The following is a 24,182-nucleotide window of genomic DNA, read 5'->3' on the forward strand; positions in this document are numbered from 1 at the left end:
TGGGCCGGAATCATGGGAACAGAGCTGGTCGGCCCCTTTAGGGTTCCTGAAGGTGTAAAGATGACCTCTGCAAAGTATGTGGAGTTTATAATAAAATCATCTTCATGCATGACAATGCACCATCTCATGCTGCAAAGAATACCTCTGCATCAATGGCTGCTATGGGGATAAAAGGAGAGAAAGTCATGGTGTGGCCTCCATCCTCCTCTATCCTCAATCCTATTGAGAACCTTTGGAGCATCCTCCAGCAAAAGATCTATGAGGGTGGCAGGCAGTTTACATCCAAACAGCAGCTCTGGGAGGCTATTCTGACATCTTGCAAACAAATTCAAGCAGAAACTGTCCAAAAACTCACAAGTTCAATGGATGCAAGACTTGTGAAGCTGCTATCAAATAAGGGGTCCTATGTTACAATGTAACGTGACCTGTTCAAATGTTTAAAACGTTAAAATGTTGTTAAAAGTTTGATTGAAATAGCTTTTGATTTCAGTAAATATGCTGCAAACACAACAAATGACAATTTTCAGTTCTTTACAACCTATAAAGTGTTTTGAAACTTACTGTGCGTAATAATTTGGAACAGTGCATTGTAAGTTTTTTATGTTTAAAAAAATACTGTTATCAGGAGGTTTGTTCAATAAAATGTGAATTATACTCTTAATAGTTGATAACATGAGAATTATGCTGACTGTTATTTACATCAATTATTTAGGTAAATGTGAAAAATATCATTTGCATAATAATTTGGAACAGGGTGTAATTATCAAACTGTTATGGGTAAAGTTTTGCTTTAAATGCTTAGCGTTGTAAGGAAATCAATACTCCAAGGTCTCTTGTTGTCATGTAATCTCATGCAATAGGCAGAGTAAATGTTTCAGAAGGGCCAATAAACACCCAGTTCCACCCACATGTCAACTGCCTAAACCTCTTTAGGTGAGATTATGTGACAGAGGCCTTGGTATTTGACTGTATCACCAACACTGGAGGGATCCCAGAGCAGTAGTTTCTTCAGGGTAGATAAAAGTTTAAGCAACTCTTTATCCATATATTAGTACACTGGGCAGAACACTGGGGTATGATAAATGCACTTTAACAAATAGAAAATATTATACGATAACAGTTGTAGACAAATAAAATGCACAAAGATATAGGGACTTTCAGGGCTCTTACAATTTACTAATGCTACGGTTTGCACAGATCATTTTTATAACCTGATAAAAAAATATAAACTACAAAGCTATCCAGACTTCATAGGCCAATTAATACTGGGCCATTGCTAGATTTTACAAAGGTACATACATGGCATATTGGGCACATCCCCGAAATATGCATATCTCAGTAAAAATAAAATAAATGTGATCTGCATTAATCCTAATGCTGAATTACTATTTCCGTAGAATTGGCCAGGGATGTCAGGAGATTGGTTGATGTCCACACAAAAGAAAGTTGGGGATCAACTGAACCAAAAATCACCTGGTTTAGCCAATGATCATCTTCGGTGCACGATTACCTTAGTGTCACTGCCTTGTGCAAATGCAAAAAGCGGTTTAAGGAAAAATTAGGAGGTGAATTTTTTACTTTTTAATATGCATCTCTTTAAAACAAATGCAGCCATTTTTTTAACAATTTCCAAGAAAATTTTAATTATTGAAATTATATGGTGGTATTTTATTATAATGTATTATATGATGATGCCATTATTAGGAAGAGAATATAACCAAGAGAGATGTCTATTAACATACTCAACCTATTTACTCCATTTGATTACATAAGCACATGCATGCAGAATTCCTCCATGTGCCATAGACGTGTGTATGTTGGTGTGAGAGGTGATAGAAAGGGATTGCAACAATGCTATATTTAGAATTTCCCATGTCTAGTTTCCAGGATATTGCTGCCATGCAGATTACTTCTTTCAGCTCCATTATTTCAGCTTTCCTTATACTAATTGGGATCCAGCTACCATTTCTCATGTGCTCATTAGGAAGAACATGTATTTCAAAATAAAAAGTTATTTGCAGGACATATACACTGAAACACCAGCATAAAATGGCTTGTGTGGTTGATTAGCACTGTGCTGGTCACTGGGGACGCAAAGCTTTAACCCATGTAAACCATCTGTCATTGCTTTATTCAAGGTCTATTATGACTATAGAGAGAAAAAAACCATATCCTGCTTCTTCTGATGATCACTGCCAATTTTCCACTATATTATCATTAGCTGTAACATACAGGAAACAGATCTAAAGTTAAAAGTAAAATTTAAAGTATAACTAAAGACAACACTTTTTTGTTAGCTTTGGATGGGGTGGAGAGGGATTAGAACACTTGTCAGGTGTTTATTTCTGTCTGTGTCCCCATTATGGAGATTCACCCTATTTGACCTATTCACCCTTATGACAGAGAGTGAAAAAAATTCCCAAATTCTGGGTTGTCAACAGTTGTCCCGTTTAGGCCATGGAACAGGGAGTGAAGGGAAATCTGCGCAATCAGACAAAGGTACCCAAAAAACCCGCAGATGGCCGTTATACCCTGACCTTAACTCTACCCAAAATAAAAAAGTGATTTGCCTTTAGTTCTACTTTAAAAGGTGCCTACTGATGAAAGAACATGCAAGATTTATCCATCGAAAGGGGGAATTTGTGCCTTGGAAGAGGAGCAAGGGATCACTTAGCAGACATTTCTGACCATCAAAAAACTGCCTTGGCAATGCACTAAATAATCCAAAATGATCAACATTTGAAAAAGCTTGAGTAGGAAGGAGATTGGCTGTTATGGTTGGGGGTTGCACCTACAGAATCACCCACATTATTTGATTCTAAGCAAAAAAGATTGGACAAGCATTCACTGGTGTCTGTAGACACCTTAAAAACTTACAGTAGAACTATAGGGAAAACTTTTTATTCATTTTGAATAGAAAAGTGACCAGTGTAAGGTTTATTTTTACCATCTTTGTCCCATTTTGGATATTTCTCTTCACTACCTGTCCCTAGTCATAATAGGAAGTAAGAAGAAATCCCTACAAATTAAGGGAATCTCTTGGCCCCCCAGGTCACCAGAACCATTGGAAGATGCCCCCTCTGTCACTTTTCTGGGGACAACCCAAAAATTGGGATTTTCTTTTACTTTCATTATCAATGATAATGGTAACCAGGGCAAATAGAGAGGGTGAATCACTCTAAACAGGAGCACAGACAGGAATAGGAAAAGACAGGTGTTCTAATCCCTCTCCACTCTATCCAAAACTAAAAAAAAAAAAAAAAAAGTTTTGCCTTTAGTTATATTTTAAAAATAGATTTTCCGATCTAAAGCTAACTAGTCCTAAAAATGTCCCCTCACCCTCCTAACACCTATGCTGACTAACCTGTATAAAAAAAGATATATCAATGTGTGAATGTGCTCTCAGCACAGGAACATCTGCTGCCCAGTGATGCATATGTGTAAATATACAAAAAGGCAGGTTAAGGTGATATTAAAGGCTCATTTTTTAATTTTTTTGTAAACAGCAAACATGCTATACTTATCTGCTCAGTGCAATAGTTTTGCTCAGAGCAGCCCTGATCCTCCTATTCTCAGATCCGCGTCGGCACTCCAGGCTCCTCTCTCCTGCTGAGTACCCCCAAAGTAACCTCTTGCTATGGCGTACTCGCTCCCGAGCCCTGCTCTGTGCGTCCATTGACACATTAAGTAGGGCTCAGTCCTGCCCCACCCTTTCCCTACTCACTGGATGTGACTGACAGCAGTGGGAGCCAATGGCTCCAGCTCCCATGTCTGTGCCAATGAGGAGGGAAAGAGCCACTGCTCCCATACACAGCACTAGATCAAGGTTCAGGTATTAGGGGGAGTGGGTGGGGGTTTATTTTACAGTACACTGAAAGTTTTTTTTTTACCTTCATGCTCAAAATGTATGAAGGTAAAAAAAAACCCTTCAGTGTTTACAACCACTTTAAAAGGTGAACTTCAGGAAAAGTAAAAATGCTCCCTTGCAGTATGCTGCGCCTGCACTGCAAGGGATAAATGCTAGTTTATGTTTAGAGGATTTGGAAAAGTAGTTTTATATACCCATTCCTCCACTCCAGCTGTCTCCCCCTTGATGTTGGACTATTTTTTAATGCACTCTAGTCAGACCAAAGTTTTTTGATGTCATCAAGACCAATGTGGGGCCCAAAGTCCTGCTTTGGACACAAGGATGCCAAGGAACAGTCCACTGCCAGAGCACCCTCTTCTGGCGGCCCCTAGACAGAGATGAGCATTTAACCCTCACAGTGTGGACACAGTCCTGATGCTAGAAGACATTTTTACTTATCATAGTGTTGGGCTGTACATTTAAACAATGCACTGATAACTCAGTATATGTAATCACTGAAACTTCACTACACTTTTTCTTTAAAGCCAACTAGCTCTGGTTCTACTATGGCCTCCCCCTTGCTGCTCTCTCCCTCTTTACGGTCCGATGGGTGGCCTCATGAGTCAGTAGAGAAGGGATTAAGAAGAAGTGAGTCAGTAGAGAAGGGATTAAGAAGAAGTGAGTCAGTAGAGAAGGGACCAAGAAGTACGTTTTAGGGTCCCCTGGTGCTCAAGAAATTAAATGAATGCCACTGCAGGCACCAGAATGTATCTTTATGCTGGCTCAAGAACCTGCTGAAGCTCTCAGGATAGCTTGACGAGAATGTATTTTTATATCTGGTTTCCTTTTTTAGGAACTCAGTACCATGATGAAGGTCACCACTATGGAAATATGCCAGTTTCCGAGCTCCTTACAATCAATCTCATCAATAAGGGCACAGACAAGGTTCCTCTATTCATTCACTTTGATGGCAAGATAATTTCTTGCAGGATACTAAAAAGTGACAATAACAATCTTGGACATGTGGCTGGCATCACACAGACCTATTTAGTGTATTATGTTTATGTCTAGAGTAGACAAAGTTTTCAGGGAAGTTACCCGCACCTACAAAATTAATGGGTTTATCATTGCTTTTCTACATATCCTGAGGGCGAACAATAAACATATCCGTGGCTTACTTATGTTTTGGTACACAATACTGTGAAACTACGTAAAAAGGCTAAACCACAGGAAAACAAAACGGATGGATCCACCCTATAAATAGCAGATGCTTTTAAAACTACACAAAAGTACTCAAATATCCTTCAGAGATAAAAGAACTGAGCTGTCTGATCTTGGGTGATGACGGGAGTGGTCTAGACACACAACAATAGCCTTCAAACTCATGGAGCTTCTTTTAATCCCAGTCTATATTTGGTTTTAGAAATGAAAACTGACTCCGCTGGCCAAAAGGCATGAAAAAAAAATCCTGAATTATTTAAATTGTGTTTTTTTTTTTTTAAGTCCGCAAACGTGCAAACTACAACGAAAAACCCGTAAGTGATCACAAAAAAAGTGCAAGTGCGAACACCACACGAAAAAGTGCACTTAGGGGTGTGTTTGTCCTACCCCCGAAAGGGTTGGACCGTTCGCCTGATCCCCCGGGGCACGAAGCTCCGAAGCCTTCCGGACCCCCATCATACCAGTGAGGGTACTATACAACAACCATCCCCGTAAACTAGAATGGTCGGGAGCACCCCCACTGGACACTGATAAGAACAGATTTTTTTTTTTTTTTTTTTTTTTTAAGTCCGCAAACGTGGAACTGTAACGAAAAAACCCGTAAGTGTCCGCGAAAAAGTGCAAGTGCAGAAACACACACACGAAAAACGTGCACTTAGGGGTGTGTTTGTCCTACCCCCGAAAGGGTTGGACCGTTCACCCGATCCCCCGGGGCACGAAGCTCCTGACAGGGACAAGGTTCCCATTTGGTCCTCCTGGCCAAAAGGCCTGGTGGACCACCGTTCCTTATGCCCAGCCGAAGCCGGACATCCAGTACTAGGCAAGGGGGTTCTCCCGAAGAGAAAACCCCCTAGGGATCAGGGGAGGAAGGAACCGTATGGCCACACATCCTCCCCCTAGACTTCAGGTAAGGCCCGAGGACCCACACCCTCCATCCGTGAAAAACACACACATAAGAAAGCAAAAAGTGACAAAACGTGGGAGTGGTTTAAATAAATAAAATAAAATAAAAAAGTGGTACCGTGCCTAATAGTGCACAGACCAGGCCCTGAGGCCTGTAGCAAAAATTGCCCTGGACTTAGCCAAAAGACCTGGTCCTTAGGGCGCTGTGCAAAAAGATGTGAAAAACAGTGGCCATGTGTCATCTTCACACCGTGGGGTCCCACACCCAAGTGTTACTAGTGACACCCCTGAGAGCGTCTTCCCCAGGGGGCACTGAGTTTGCGGACTTTTTGCGTCCCCAGCCCCAGGCCAGACCAAGGTAGCACGTTCAAATCAGGAGGTACTGGGTCTTTCCGGTCTCCCCAGAGGAATTACTCCCAAGGCCCCAGAACGAATCATGGCGCTCCCTGGTTTCTGTCCCTCCGGTACTAGCCTTCCGGACCCCCATCATACCAGTGAGGGTACTATACACCAACCATCCTCCTACCAGAATGGTCGGTAGCACCCCCACTGGACACTGATAAGAACAGATACTACACTTGATCTTAGCCAAAAGGCCGAGAAGCGATATTGAGCTACAGTATATTAGATTATATACAGCTATTCTTACTGCCCACGATTTACATAGTGCTGACATAGTAGGCGGCATTTTAGAGATTTCCTATCAGTCCCTGCCCTTACGAGTTTACAATGTAATATCCCTCGTACCAGACACACAGTCTAAGACAACAATGGGAAATTCAGGAACACAGTATGGACCAAGGCTTGGAAAGACCAAATAAATAAAACAATTAGAAATCGCTTTTATCTAGGAGCTAACAACTTCCGAATAACTTAGGAAACACCCATTTCCACTCACAACAAACAACACAAACAGAGCTCCAAAAAGTTAAAAGGTAACTCAATTTTCATTGGAAAAAATAGCAAATAATAATAATAATTAAAAAAAAAATATAGTATATGCAGTGGCTACACAAGTCATATTGTGATTAAACAGAATGGTAAGTGGTTAAACATAGTCAGTGGTGTCAACGGGAACTTGATCATTTCAAAAGACTACTAGATGGAAACACAATAGACATTGGAAATGGTAGAGACATAAATTCATATGCATTCAAAGACCCACACCCACAGGTTAAACTGGATAGACTGATGTCTTTATACAACCTTACCAACTATGTAACTATGAATGTTCTTAAAAATTAACTTTCCTTTTCAAACTGCAGTGCAGTCATTTTCTGTAAAATTCAATGCAATATGGCAACCTGCAGGCAGGTACAGTATGTTTCCCAGAAACGTCATTTTCTATATGTATGACTGGCTCACTGATATTCCTAGAAGTCTGCAGTATAAACGTCAGATTCCTCAAAGGGGTGCTGACGCTGCAACTTTCCTCATTAGAACACTGAAAATGCATCAGCTGATTCATAATTAAAAAACTCACTCCTTTTCTGATTCACTCTGCACACATCTATTTATTCAGAGCCAAAACAGGCAAGAATCTGCCCAAAAGTTTGTTAAAAATCATTACATCGTACATGGATTGCCCAGAGGGCATTATTTTTTTAAAGTGGAGTTACCATTTAAGCTGGCCTTACACTAGTAGATTTTTAAAGAAACATTTATATGAAAATTCTCTTCAGTGCATAACACTTTTATTATTATTATACAGGATTTATATAGCGCCAACAGTTTGCTCAGCGCTTTACAATATAACGGGAGACAATACAGCAACAATACCGTTCAATACAAGAGGGATAGGAGGGCCCTGCTCCTTGGAGCTTACAATCTAGGTCATGACGAATGTTGTTAAAAAAAGTTTGCCTTTACCGTTCGATTTTGGAGTGAATGGATTTTCCAGAATGAAAACCACACTGACTATTGATAAAAAAAATAAAAATTCTATCCTTCTCCTTCGCAAATATCTCATCACTGCAGGTGAAAATGAATGTTGATATAACCCCACTAACAATTAGAAAATCAAAAGGGAACGGTCTTAAAACAAGTTTTTTTCAAAGAAAATTATACTAGTGTTTGTCCAGCTGTGGTTTTCATTTAAATATTTGCATTGGCTACTTAGGTTGTCTCTGGGATTGATCTAGGTCCAATCAGTGAGAAAATAATGAACAGCACTGAACCATTTTGGACTGTTAGAAATGTAAGCACCCAAAAGAAACCCATAAAACAAAGACAACAGAATCTGTACATGAATGGTCTTGGAATTATTACCTCCCAGGAAGACAACAGGTTTTAGTCTGGTGCCACCACGCCAACTGTGTGCTACAAGAATTTATCATAAAAGAGGCTCCATGGCCCTAACAAAGTACATGGGGACAGAGTCATTTCTGATTAAACAAACCGTAGCTAAAGAGAACATTCTGCTAAAGAACAGAATACTAGAGATTGTGCGTGTTTATATTTTGAATGCGGTCTCAGATTATGTCATTTTCGTTTTGTGTTTGTTTTTTTTTTTATGCATATGCTATCCAAGAGAATAACATGGTTATTCGGCTTCGTTATATGTCTGGTTGGAGCTCTGTAAAAATATTTATTACAGGTATTCTGGGATTTTTTTTTCTCAGAAAAAACTCAGCAACTCTCCCTTCTCCAGTCACCCGTTGTCTCCACCCTTACCCACCTCCGAGCTCTGTTCCTTGGTTCCACCACTTACCCACCTCCCAGTACTGCCCCAAATATTATTTTGTGGTGCCAAGTAGTTTTTCATGAATTTGTTATTGATAGCAAGAAAAGCAGTAAAATAGATCCCCTGCAGCCAGCAAGAATAGATCCCCCCCCAGCAACAATGGACCACCTGCAACAAAATACCCCCAGCAACAATAGACCAGCAACAACAGATCTCCCCACAGCTAGCATCAATAGACCCCCAACAGTCAGCAACAATAGACCCGTCCCTCAACAGTAGATTCCGTCTAGCAACACTTGACCCTCCAAGCAAAACAAGACCCATCCCTAGCATCAATAGATCCCCCACCAGCAACAATAGACCCCACGCAAAATTAGATACCCTCCAGGAACAATAGATACCCCAGCAGCCAGCATCTGTAGACCTTCCAGTACAGCCCACCACCCCTTGCCATTACATAAATTCAATGATGGAGGGGCCGAAACCGTGCTCCCCCGTGTTCTGGCTGAATAAAAGCCCTGCAGGTATTTTTAGAGCACCAATAATTTATGCCGTTCTTTACATATTGTACATTCATATCAGTTCCTACCCTCAAGGAGCTTACAATCTAAAGGTCACTATTTCACATGCATACATATACGCACACACATACTAGGGTCAATTTACAAAGTAATCCATTAATCTACTAGAATGTCTGGAAACCTATGCAAGCACAAAGAGACCATGCAAACCCTATACAGATAGCGTCCTGAGTGGGATTTGAATAACAGACCCCAGTGCTGCAAGACAGAAGTGCTAAGCACTAAACCATGCACGCAGCAATTGGGTCTCTTTAACGTATATGTAAACCCTCACCTTGTACAATAACCCATTCAGTTTAAAATAGAAATGAAAGGTAAACGTTTATACATTTAAAAAAAAAAACATAAATATATATACAGTGCCACTCATGTGAACACCCTCCTTTCCACTTCGGCTGCAGCCGTATATATATATATATATATTTATATATACTGTATATATAAAGACACACTGCATGTATATGTGATATCACTTGGAGCATATTGATTTGGATTTTGAACATTGGACTATGGATTAAGTTGATGTGGCACCATCACATGTTATTGGTTTATTTTGAAGTGGCACTGTCACAAAATTTGTGTATAATTAGTGAAATATAAATTAGTGTTGTTTTATGGGCTATAATAACATACTTGTACGAATTAAGTGGCACACAAGAGCACTGAAAGGTTTATAGCACTAATCACAGAGTGTACGTATTATGTATGATTTTATCACTATTATTCACATAAATGATATAGTATTTTTTTTAGTGAATGTTTAGCGCTACACTAGTTTAAATATTTATTGGAGCACTGTTTTGGGTATCAGTTTGAGTGTTTGCAGCTAAAAAATAGGGAGGTGGGTCCATAGAAGTGCAGAAGGATTTAGAACATAAATCTTGCAGTGTGTGCCTCTCTATTCTTCCTCCATACTCTGGGTCCTTGGTTTCCAAATGAGATGCAAAAGTTGCTCTCATCAGAAAACTTGGACTTTGGACCACCGAGCAACAGACCAGGTCTGTTTTTCTTTAGCCCAGGTAAGACGCTCCTGATGTTGTTTGTTGTTCAGGAGCGGCTTGACAAGAGGAATATGACATTTGAAGCCTGTGTCCAAGATCCGTCTGTGTGTGGTGGCTCTTGATGCACTGACTCCAGCCTCAGTCCACTCCTTGTGAAAGTCCCCAACACTTTTGAATGGCCTTTTCCTGACAATCCTCTCCAGGCTGCGGTCATCCCTGCTGCTTGTGCACCTTTTTCTTCCACACTTTTCCACATAACTTTCTATTAATGTGCTTTGATACAGGACTTTGGGAACATCCAACTTCTTTTGAGGCTTTCCCTCCTTATGGAGGGTGTCAGTGATGGTTTTCTGCACAACTGTCAGGTCAGCAGTCTTTCCTATGATTGCGATTCCTACTGAACCAGACTGAGAGACCATTTAAAGGCTCAGGAACCCTTTGCAGGTGTTATGGCTTAATTAGCTGATTAGAGTGGGACACTTTGAGCCGAGAATATTGCACCTTTTCACAATATTCTAATTTTCTGAGATTGTGGATTTGGGGTTTTCATGAGCTGTAAGCCATAATCATCACAGTTATGACAAACCACGGCTTGAACTATCTTGCTTTGCATGTAATGAGTCTATCTCATATATTAGTTTCACCTTTTAAGTTGCATTACTGAAATAAATGAACTTTTGCACGATATTCTACTTTTTCGAATTTCACCTGTATTTTGACAGCAACCCATTAAAATGTCAAAATACCCGAAGTGTGGCTGCATTTGATTGTATAAAGATGCTGTTTGACTGACTATTTTTCATCCAACTCCTTCCATTTTTCAATTGAGGGATGATGGGCTTGACAAGGCCAACAGTGCCACCCACTGAGCAAATTTCAGCTGATTCATCAGGAACCAGCCAAACTTCAAACAGTGTATGGCCTGCTTTACACACTGCAGCCAATCAGAATTGAATACACAGAAGCCTGATGAATTGTCATTGGTCACTGTGGTCTCTCCACCGTACTCAAAAAGCCTACATTGGTTTAATATAATGTATCCAGCATCCCTGTGACTATCCTGAGTAGTTACAGATAGTAACACTTGTTAGCATCGATTCCTCTGTAGATAATAGAGGAATTAACACATTTGAACAATTTTACATGGCTCCTTAAGCTGCTGGGAAAATACATTTACTGCAAGAGAGAACTGCAGCCGAAATTTATCAAGCTGCTCCAATCTATAATCGGAGAAGAGGCCCCATACAAATGCTGCGCTGGAGTCGACATCCAGGTACAATTTAATAGATAAGCTACAGGGAACGTTCGGAGTACATTAGGCAAATTTCAACTGCTCATTTGTATTTGTTTTGTAACAACGCACCAAACTCTTCCAGGCATATCCTGGTATGGCCTTCACCTTGTAAAACATCAGCTGTAGAAGAAATAAAAATAATTCTACAAGAAGAAACATTTGACTTCACTAGAGAATTGTTAATAGATTTTGTGAACTCAACACAGGCCAAGCACAATAAATCCACCTGTGGAACCCTACATATAATAGGGCATGTAAAGTGAGAGGAACAGCATTAAAAGGGAATCTGAGTTTACGTTACACATCCAATCATTGGGGGGAAAAAAAAGGGGGGGAAGCACTATTTGATTGTCATTTTATTAATCTGAGCATATCTCCCTGTTTGAAAGGAGATTTAAACATTAGCTGGATGGCATTTATTTTGATCAAGCTTGTAATCTCCATCAGGGGTTTCATATTCAAGGGTGACCATGCAAGACCACAGTCGGGAGCAGGGGCGGACTGACCATTTGGAAACTCGGGCACTGCCCAAGGGCCCGGGGTCAGTGGGGGCCCCATGAGATGCCCCTGGTACCTTTATCATAGGCTTTTTTGAGTTTGGGTAAGGACACAGGGGCCCCATGATCCCCTATTGCCCGGGGGCCCCATGAGTTGTCAGCCCCTGGTCGGGAGACAGCTGTCATCCACTACCAGGAACAGCCTTAACAGGGCCCTACATGGAAACGTCAACAGGTATGTCAATAAAAGCTGAAAATTTAAAAAGATTAAAAATAACTCTTTGAAATTACAATAACATGACAAATTGTTTTGGAAAGTTTAGTGACTGGGTTTCATTTTACTGTTCTTTATCTCAATGAACATGTTGGTAAATCAGATACTGGGGTATGAGCAACTGCCCCACATATCACATTCAAACAGGATTTCACTATTTTATCTGATTGGTGTATATGGAAAATGGGCTACTCAATGCTTTGTATCTAAATAGTGTATATGGGGAAATTGGGTACTCAATGCTTTTTATCTGATTGGTGTATATGGAAAATAGGCTACTCAATGCCTTGTATCTAAATAGTGTATATCTGGAAATTGGGTACTCAGTGCTTTTTATCTGATTGGTGTATATGGAAAATGGGCTACTCAATGCTTTGTACCTAAATGGAGTACTATGGGGAAATTTGGTATTCAATGCTTTTTAGCTTATTGGTGTATATAGGAACAGGGGCTGACAACTCATGGGGCCCCCGGGCAATAGGGGATCATGGGGCCCCTGTGTCCTCACCAACACTCAAACCACACCCAAAAAAGCCTATGAAAGGTACTAGGGGCAGCTTATGGGGCCCCCCTACTGACCCTGGGCCCTTGGGCAGTGCCCGAGCACCCAAATGGGTCAGTCTGCCCCTGTATGGGAAATATATGTACTCTATGTTTTTTAACTCAATGTGTTCTATATGGGAAAATGGGATTTTCAATCTTTTTTAACTGATTGGTGTATATGGGTATATGTGGAGAATTGTACTCAATGCAAACAGATCCCCATTGATAGTGTAGGTTGTAAAATGAAATAAAAGATCTGATTGTTTGCCATGCACAAAACATAATCTTTCCCTCCAGGTTTTCTCAATCAGACCCACTCTTCACTATGTTGCTGCCTGTCTAAATGTATTCATGTTTACATCTTCTGTATGTAGGTGTTCATTGAAGATTGGTACGAACCATGCACTTTACTGTCTAAGTGTAGTCTCCTTTAGATTCACCAATTATTAACTGCAAGTGTAATAAACTGAATGGATTGTTCAGCTAGGCCCTTGTACTACCTAGTGGTTGGTAAAACAAAAAGGAGATTATACAGTCAGATTTTAAGGTGCATAACCAGCTTTAAAAAAGGAATGGGGACTGGAATGCACATAAAACAGAGATCAGCATCTACAAATCAAGCTGGATTTACACCAAGTGTTTTGCGTTCATTGATGTGCATTAAATGTACTTTTTGGGCCACCATGTCCAATCAAAGGATGCCAAGAAATCATTGAAAAAAAAATCCAAAGCTTTCTCTGGCCAGTGGCATCACCAAACAAGCGTCCTACCCTCCCTCCCCTCCCCCACCTATTGCTTACTATGCAGAAGGGCAGCTGCTCAGCACAGTATTTCAGAAGACTGCTGCTATCACTGTAGTGGTGTTGACTACAACAATGATTTGCAGCTTTCACAGGATAGGTCAGGTATGATATATGCATACCTGCATTGATCCAAAGTGACATTGATCCAAACTGGACAAGAAAAATCATACCTAGAAACTTTAGCCTTAAAGCAATATTAACCCCTCAGTTTTTAAGCACTTTCAGAAGTTGATTTAGTCACTTACCGAGTACGCAGCTTCTTTCATGGTCAATATTTTATTGACAAGATATATAATATTGTATACTCATAACAGACATATACTGTAACGTATTATTAAAAGGTGACATATCAAAAAATTGGTGGTAAATATCAATACACATTTCAATATTCAATTTAAAAAATAAAGCAACTACTGCACTAGGCCAGGTTCATGTACACACCAGATATGCAGGAGAGTGTGCAGCTTCTTTAGCTTTTATTCCTTGCCCGTATTCCAGTTTAAAGTGGCAATAAACTCCATTTTTATATTTTTATCTACAGGTAAGCTTATAATAAAGTTTACCTGTAGGTAAAATGAATATCTCCTAAACATGCACCGGGAGTGACGTCATCACGGCTGCAGCTCAGGAACATAGAAGACTGGATGAAGATGGAAGGCTCTGCAGCGGTGGCAGCACACCACTGGAGGGCATTGTTACTTGTTGAAGTTTTTTATAATGTGCTAATATGTGCTTTCAGCGGCTGCAGGAGGAAAATGTTCATTGTGCTATTCAAAATAAACAAAAACTGAAATTCTGAATCATTTCATTTTATTGTGGCCTGTGACCAGTTACCAGATCACTTAAGTGGCCCTTGCTCTTCAAAAAGGTTAAGCACCCCAGCTCTATGCTGTGCAGTGTGCAACATCAGATCCCCACCTCCTGCTTTCTGGAGCTCAGAAATGCTTTGTAAAATGTGTGCTTTAGGCTCCATGCACACGGGACGTTTTGATAATGCTGGTAACATTAGCGGTGTAACGTCATGTTTTCAGCTTTTTTTTAGCATTTTTGCATTAGTGTTTAGCGGCATTTTGCCATGATTAGTGGTGTTTTCCTGCATTTTTTAGCTTTTTTTGGGCCAAAAAAGATCCAAAAATGTTGCGTTTTTTTCAGCGTTAGAGCGTTTTTACAGCTAAAAAACTCCTCTACAAACCGACTAGTTTTGGGATTTTTTTCCTGCCAAAAAACGTCCCAGCCAAAAAACATTGTTTACAGCCTATGTGTGCATGGATACATAGGATAACATGCTGGGGAGTTTATTGACTGTAGAAAAAAACGTCAAATGCCAAAAACTGCAGCTGTAAAAACATCAAGTGTGCATGAGGGCTTAGGAAGCTTTAGAGGAGAGAGTGTGTCAGATAAACAGGTACAACTTGTGTAGGAGAATGTGTTTAATCTCTGTGTATCGCTTGAGGCCAGTCACTTCACTGGCTTTATGTAAGGCTATACAACCACCTTAACAGACTGGCTGGAGTCTGCATTGTGCAAAGTTAACTTTTTCCTGTGAAGACCAGACGTTAAGGAAAACAGCGCTAAAAAAGCAAGAGCATCAGCATTGAGAGTACAGTTTATGTTTATTTGTGAAATGTTTATCTGTTAAGCCAAAATAACAGTGAGGGTTTATTACAACTTTAAAAGGCTGTTCTATTAAGACACCAGCAGTTGAAATACAACCAACACAGATCAGAAAATGATGAAGATCATGGGAGCTGACATGCAAAATTTTGTAAGAAATCCATGGGGAGACCTGGCCGAACATAAAATTCGCTTTACGACTGTGTTAAATTTTGTTGCTAGGGCACAACAATGCTGGCGGTGGTGTGAAAAGAAAGAAAAAAAATGCTCCAGCCAGCTGTGTTGTTCACAGTCGGGTAATTCCTCTATAGCTATGAATGGATGTGGGGCCAGTAGCCTGTTGTGGCCAAGGACAGGATGATGGATGATCTACACACTGTGCCCAAGTTACAGAAGAAAGGCAGAAGTTCACTGCGCTGCTGTTAAAATGCTAATCTGGCTTTGTTAACAAAAGGAACGATGAAACTGGAAAGTTAGAAGGAACTGACAGCCCTCATGTTAGGTGTGTACACTGGTCACTTGACGCTCTTCATACTTCCCCATCAGTCTGTTAGCAGTGACACCATTTACTGGTCATCCTGTTTGAATGAAGTAAATCAACTTATTATTAGCTACGCTGAGCCTTGTGCGAGTGACACCGAATATATACCATGACATGCCTCCTGCAGATTCTGGAATTGGCATCGGACCGGAAAAATATGGTTTTCCCTTCAACATTTCTCAGCTACAAGGAAAAAAAAAAAAAAAAGGCTGAACACAATCTCTTCTGAAGCTGAAATTGGCAGCTATTCTCCGAGCGAGTAAGAACTTAATTTAATGGCTTACACGGATTTCTGACTGTAACCGTAATGGCTTACCTAATGTATGAAAACAGATCATCTGTCCTAGCAGATTCATGCAAAGCACTCACTGCTTTAATTACACACATTTTACTACTTACTTGAGAAAATATTAAGATATCGTTGAGTAAATACGTCTCCAATGTCACAATTAGGGTTCATACACATGGACTAAAATAGGCATTTTTTTTATGCCTAGCAAAAATCCCCCGGTGCTTTTCTGTACCTGCGAGAGCCGCATACAGCCTGCTATACAAGTGAATGGCTATATGCGGTCGTACGCTCGCAAGTGTGTCTGGCAATTTTTTCTGAACGTGCTCAGGAAATACAGTATGTCAAATGCACATGTGCAAGTTAACACTGACGGGCAGCACAGTGGCTAAATGGTTAGCATTTCCACCTAGCAGTACTAGGGTTGTTGGTTCAAATCCCAACCACCGCACCACCTGCCTGGAGTTTGAATGTTCTCCCTGTGCCTGTGTGGGTTTCCTCCCACACTCCAAAGACATGCTTGTAGATGAATTGGCTCCTGTTTAAATTGGCCCTAGTACGTGTATGTATAAATGTAAGTTAGGAACCTTAGATTGTATACCCCTTGAGGGCAGGGGCTGATGTGAATGTACAATATCTGCAAAGTGCTGCATAAATTTACAGCGTTTTACAAGTACCTGTAATAAATAAGTAAACGTAAAGAAGAATAAGTGTTTTACAAGAGTTCAGCCATTCACTTGTATGACATGTGCTGCTCCCCCAGCGCAGGAAAGCATTGGGAGATTTTACATTAGGTATTAAAAACAGGTCTAATTTAGCCTTATTCCTGCACGTTCTCATGCAGAGCGATTCTGTAGCCTATTCATTTGAATGGGGTAAAAATCGCACCCGAACACGGAGAGAGAGTGGTACATGCACTACGTGTAAAAAAACATGCTGCACCAAATCGCAGGGTAGTAATCTACCCTGCAATTTGGTGCCCACATTGGAGGTGCTGTTAGCATTACACCCAGACCCGCAACAGATTGCAGTAGCAATGCATTTTGAGCGCAGTGTGACAAATGCACACAGAATGCACCTTCTACACACTTTGTTCTGCTGTGACTTGGCCCTTAATGTGGCAGTAAACCATTCTTTAATAATTACAAGTTTACCTGTAGGCAAATTAAATATCTCCTAAATGTGAACCGTTTAGGAGATATTAGCCCTAAATGGATATTCGGTGCATGCGCGCTGAAGGAACAGCATACTTGTGCCATTCCTTCAGAGCACTGTGCCATGGCCTGGGACTCCAGCATGCATGCGTGAGAGTGACGTCATCGCGGCTCAGCAAGTCAGCCGGCCAGAGCTCACAAACCTGGAAGGAAGACCGGGTGAACATGGAAGCCCCGGAGAGCCGTGACAGTGCTCTGCTGGAGGGCTTAATTTCAAGGTAAGTCCTTCACAATTATTAGACAGGATTTATATAGCGCCATAGTTTGCTCAGTGCTTTACTATATAATATAATATATGGTATGCAATGCATACTAGCACATTATGCCTTTACCTTGCAGGGGTTTTTTTTTATTTCATTTTTTTGATGTGGTTTACTGCTGTTTTAAGCTGGCCATAGATGGATCGAAATTTGGCCAGTTCAGCAGGGACTCACCGAATTTTAACCCACATGTGGTTGCTCCCGCTCAATAGAAGTTGATATATCAGTGAATAGGCTTGTTGGAAAGTTTATCTACATCACTGGCTGCAACCAATGGGCTGAAGCTGCTGATCAGTGTATTCTGGCAGTGGAGAGTCCCTGCTGTCAGAATAGTGCCCTAAAGGGGAAGATTCCTCTATCCACCTCATTTTTGTGGCTTTGATGCATAATAGAAGTTTTTTTTTAAAACATACACTTTTTACGCACCATAGCGTATATAATACTATTTAAAAAACAAAACAAAGTTTATTCACGTATAACTGTTAAATCAGCTAAAAGCTAATCATAGTCTATCAGCATCCAATGACATGGGAGGGGCTATTCATATTTAATACATATATTATTCATATCGCAACATTTGGATGGATTGTGTTAATGGCAAGAAAAGTAAAAACCAAAAAAAAAAAAAAAAAAAAAACACCACACATCAAACTACTGCCAGCCTTAAACAACTGAGCTTTTTTTCTTACACCTTTCCATTGTCATGCAGTTATTTTTTTTTAAGCATGCTGATGCATTGACAAGTTTAGTCCTCTTTCACATGGGACCACCTGCCTGGAGTTTGCATGTTCTCCCTGTGCCTGTGTGGGTTTCCTCCGGGTACTCTGGTTTCCTCCCACACTTCAAAAGACATGCTGATAGGTTAATTGGATCCTGTCTTAATTTTATCCTTAGTATGCGTTGTATGAATGTGAGTTAGGGACCTTAGATTGTAAGCCCCTTGAGGGTTAGGGACTGATGTGAATGTACTAATATATATATATATATATATATATATATATATATATATAGAGCGCTGTGTAAACTGACGGCGCTATATAAATACCTTAAATAAATAAGTAAATAAATAAAAATGTGCCAAAATGGCAAATGTGGGTTAACTCTACCATTAATAAATGTTGTTTTAATGCCCCCACTGCTGTTTTTTTGAGTAAACACTAAAAAAGGCTTCAAAAAATGTGTGCCGATTGTACCAAAAGCACTATAGGTATGTTTTTGGTGTGCTAAAATTGAATTAAATGAAGGCAGCACATTGCGGCAAAGCACAGAGAATGCATTATGCCGTAAAATGTTTGATATGATGCTAACGCACTGGTGTATACTTTGTCTGCCATGCATTGGCATGGGGTACAAGAGTGTTAAAAACCCGGCTAAAATGCTTGTTTTTGCCGCATCTCTAAGCCCATGTGAAACAGGTTTTGGTGTATTTTTATGCATTTTTCATATACTGGTCAAAAAAAAAAAACTATATTAGACATATTACCAGGGGCTGAAAATGCATGAAACCAAATCATAGATGCTTTTTCATGCTTTACTATTGACTCCTTGGACTCTCACAATGCATAAAAGAGGACAACAAACAGACCTGAACTAAAAATGTGCTACAGCGCACAGATATGAGCCTTTAATGCGTTTTGGCGTATCCAATGCACAGATTAAAACGCAAATGTGTGAATGAGGCCACAAGAGATTGTTTAGGTCTCCCCTTATATTACGCAGTTTTGGTAATTATAATGGTGGCCGTAAATGGAATGATTTTATATAACATTGTATCCTTGATCAATTTTACTGCCTGGGAGAAAAATATAATCAGAAGATCGTAAAGATCGGTCGATGCATCATACCCTTAATGATTTTGATTTACTTTCCTACAGGAGAGTTTCCCATCCAGATTGACCAGAATAATTTTGATGGTTTTGCTCCAATCAATCAAATCTAATTGATCAATGAAATGGTAAGGGCTTATTCAGACGGGTGCCAGCCAGGGGCGGACTGACAACTCATGGGGCCCCTGGGCAATAGGGGATCATGGGGCCCCTGTGTCCCTGCCCACACTCAAATCACAACCAGAAAAGCCAATGAAAGGTACCAGGGACATCTCATGGGGCCCCCTACTGAACCCGGGCCCTCGGGCAGTGCCCAAGTTCCCCAGTCAGCCCGCCCCTGGTGCCAGCATTGTTGTCCCTCTGAAAAGCGATCCGCTGTGGATTATTCTTTAGAGGGGCAGCAATACGGTGATGACAACAATGGAGGGGATATTTTGGGGTTGATATACTACAACCGGAGAGTGTAAAATGTGTTGCAGCTGAGCATGGTAGCCAATCAGCTTCTAACTTCAGCTTGTTCAGTTAAGCTTTGACAGTAAAACTGGGAAGCCGATTGGTTGATATGCAGAGCTGGATCAGATTTTGCACTCTTTTAGTAAATCAGCCCCATTGCCTCCAAGTCACTTGTCTAATTTCTCTGAAAGTTGATCCAAGATAGTTTTTTATTTACACAGCGCTTTACATACATATATTGTACATTCACGTCAGTCCCTAACCTTCAAGGGGCGTACAACCTAAGGTCGCTAACTTACATTCATACATACTAGGGCCAATTTAGACGGGAGCCAATTAACCTACCAGCATGTCTTTGGAGTGTGGGAGGAAACTGGAGTACCCAGAGGAAACCCACACAGGCACAGGGAGAACAAGCAAACTCCAGGCAGGTGGTGCGGTGGTTGGGATTGGAACCAACGACCCTAGTACTGCCACGTGGAACATTTGAAATGCATCTTGGGAGGTGCTATGTCACCTGATTGCATAATTTCTTTTGTCTCGTTACTGCCTCTTGGCATGGCTGTGGAGTAGTAGCTGAGTGGCCCAATTTAATCCATGGCAGCCCTACGGCCAAAAGCATCCTGTGGTATACATTTTGCTGCACCGTGACCTAGCAAGGCTGCTAATCATGTTAACTTGCAACTGATGGCCAAACCATGGCTTCACCACCTATTTACACTGCTCCCCTAGCTACCCATGTAAACAAGGCCTATGGGTAAGAAATGTATCAAAAGTTGAGCATACAAAATATGGATCAGCTGTGCATGGTAACCAATCAGCTTCTAGCTTTCACTTTCCATGCTTAAGGCTGGCCATACATTATACAATTTTCTTGAGAATTTTGCTTTAGATTTACCAAAAACCATATAATATGAGGCCAAATCTAAATAATGCTTTCAATTGTATCCAATTAGGCAGGCCCTTGCACTACATAGTTGAAGGTAAATCTAAGAGGAAATTGGGCAGAAATTGAACAGAAAATTGTATAGTGTATGGCCAACCTAACTGAACAAACTAAACAGCAGCTGATTGGTTGCCATGCACAGCTGTTCCAGTTTTGATAAATTCCCTCCATTGAGTCTTTAAAAAAATGTAAAAGATTCTGTGAATAATCGTTTGGTCAGATTGTTATGCATATGTCCGCCATTAAAGAAACAGATATTGTGCAATCCGATTGTACAGAGTATGGTCTGCTTAAGTAAGCAGAAGAGCATCTAATCTTTTTTTAGCTGCCTGTGTTTGGCAAAAGATGCCTTCTTTACTGTATGGGGGAGAAATGACATATTTGCTACTGAAATAACTACATCACCTGTTGTGGATGACAGTCATACCATGCTGTGCATCAGTGCAATCTACTTTCTCCAAAGCAGCAAGACATGTCCTCATAAGCCCTAATATATACAGTGCTAATTAGATTTGTGGGAGGTCACACAATTATGTGTCATTGTAGAATCACTCTATTACATTTATAAGGTGCTTTTTTTAATATTGCCCGAAGAAAGCTTGGTTATTCACATCTGATTCACACATGTCAGCGGGGACACGTTATAGCGGATGACTGCAGGAGTAATTTCTTCCTTCCATTACCTATCAAGGCAAGGCATATATCTCCTTTATATATTCCCCCTAACCCTAACTAATTATTTCAAGTGACTACAAACTAGGGTGACAATTACTCCTTTATTAATGTAGCAGCTAATGGCTTTTGTTATCCTTGTACAGATCTTCCATCACAACTATTAACTCCCAGCAGCCTCTTCAATAGGAGTTGTAGTTGATAACATCTTATTAATATCATTTTTGTAAGATACATTGACATATAGCCAATGATGGGAAAACATTAATTAAATGCTAAACCAGGTAGCAACTGATTTTCAACCGCTTTTAACTTAAATTTCTTCTGTATAATTAATGTTATGCCATATATATTGTTGCATAAATATGACAAATGTGACAATGCCTTGAAAAGTGTTCTCATTTATTTAGGCTGGTATAATTAGATACCTGAAGTTAGCAATTAGATATGAATGACAGGACACATTCATCTTTCTGTAAATTTCCTTGGCACAAGGTAAATGTTTACAGGTAGCGCGTCATCCGCCAGTGCAGCTTGGAGGAGGTTCATTAGGTAGATAGTTAGGTTTACCACATGAATTCCTAGCCTGGGGCAAGAAGAGCATGGTAAAAATAAAACTTGTGTTTATAACCTCACACAAGGAACGCCTCGTCCTGGGCTTTAAACATCTTCAGTAGAGCATTAAAAGCTACAGGATACATTCTAAGCAGGCTTGTGCTTGTTAATTACACAGCTGGCCCTATGTAGGGGAAACAATAGCAAACCATCCCTTATTGTAGCAGAAGAGTAGTGGAGATCTGGAACCAACTATCAGCAACATAGCAGGAAACACAACATCCACCAGATATAAACCCACACAGCATAAACAAAGATCTGCCCTTAGGCAAAAGCATTAATAAGCAAAATAAATATGAAGATTAGCAGGATTACTTGGTCTTTCTGCCATCAAAACATTGTTCTTATAATTTTACAATCGCTCATTAGAGTTGGGTCTTTTCCAAAACAAACATGTTACTTTGTAAATGCAATATCAATATGTCATACTTTCTGGTGTATAAAATGAGTAGAAGTATGACTTGGTGTTGCTTGCCATCATCACATTGTCATTCCAATTTCCAACAGCTCAACAGAGTGTTTTTTTTTTTTTCCCAAAGTACATCATCAATATTTTAAAAATGCTTTCAGTGTATAAGGAGTATGTCATAAATACTATTTCATTGTATAAAGAATGCATAAAATAGTCTAAGAGGATTGAAGGGAAGACTTGGTCTTGCCTACCATCAGCAAATTGTCCCTTTAATTTACAACAGCTCAACCAAGTTGGGTCTTTTCCAAACCAAACATGTTGCTTCCTAAATACATCAACATTTTATAAATCATTTCAGTGTATAAAGAACATTTCATAAATACTATTTCAGTACATAAAGAATACATAAAATAGCCACAGACGACTGAAAGGATGACTTGGTTTTGCCTCCCATCAACACATTGTCCCTCTAATTTATCATGGCTCAATCGAGTTGGGTCTTTTCCAACCCAAGCATGTTACTTCTTAAATACAACCTCAATACTTTATAAATACTGCTTCCAGTGTACAAATATTTCATAAATACTGTTCAGCTTGAAAATAATGCATAAAAGAGTCACAGATGATTAGAAGGATGACTTGGTCTTGCCTGCCATCAACACATTGTTCCTCTAAATTACAATATCTCTATAGACTTGAGTCTTTTCCTACCCAAACATGTTACTTTTTAAATACAACATTATTATTTTATAAATACTTTTAGTGTAGAAAGAATGCATAAAATAGTCACAGAAGGCAGGAAGGATGACTTGGTCTTGCCTGCCACCAACACACTGTCCCTCTAATTTACAATAGCTCAACAGAGTTGGAACCTCTCCAAACCATCCATATTACTATGTAAATACAACATTAATATTTTATTAATACCCTTTTCCAGTATATGAAAAATAATTCATAAATACTTTCAGTGTATACAGAATGCATAAAATAGTCAAAGAATGAAAAGATTACTTGGTCTTGCCAGCCATCAACACACTGTCCCTCTAATTTACATCTACAGAGTTGGGTCTGCTCCAAACCAATCATATTACTGTGCAAATACAACATCGATATTTTATAAAGTACCCTTTTCTGGTATCTAAAAAAAATACATAAATACTTTCACTGTATAAAAAATGAATAAAAAATAGTCACAGGAGATTGGAAAGATGACTTGTTCTTGCCAGCCACCAACACATTGTCCCTCTAATTTACAATAGCTCAACAGAGTTGGGTCTTCTCCAAACCAACCATATTACTGTGTAAATACAAAGTCAGTATTTTCTAAATACCCTTTTCCAGTGTATAAAGAATTATTCATAAATAATGTGTATAAAGAATGCATACAATAGTCACAGGAGATTGGAAGGATGACTTGTTCTTGCCTGCCACCAACACATTGTCCCTCTAATTTACAATAGCTCAACAGAGTTGGGTCTTCTCCTAAGCAAATTAAATTCAGCAGCAATATTTTATCAATAATTCTCCAGTGTATAAAGAATATTCCAGAAATTATTTTCAGTGTATAAGATAATATTTCATGGATACTTTTCCACTGTATAAAGAAATACATAAAATAGTCAAAGAAGTCTGGAAGGATGACTTGGTCTTGCCTGCCACCAACACATTGTCCCTCTAATGTACAATAGCTCAA

General features: G+C 39.8%; 1 protein-coding gene and 1 pseudogene across 5 annotated transcripts in view; both read right to left on the bottom strand.

The window, feature by feature from the left end:
- Positions 1-24,182, bottom strand: part of SEMA6D (semaphorin 6D) — a 103,767-nt gene that overhangs the window by 76,435 nt on the left and 3,150 nt on the right. The window lies entirely within an intron of this gene.
- LOC149468355 (U2 spliceosomal RNA) lies at positions 6,467-6,579 on the bottom strand (annotated as a pseudogene).

The sequence above is a fragment of the Staurois parvus genome, unplaced genomic scaffold (assembly GCF_062004578.1).
Source record: "Staurois parvus isolate SC_StPar_1 unplaced genomic scaffold, SC_StPar_1.0 ptg000089l, whole genome shotgun sequence".
Lineage (NCBI taxonomy): Eukaryota > Metazoa > Chordata > Amphibia > Anura > Ranidae > Staurois > Staurois parvus.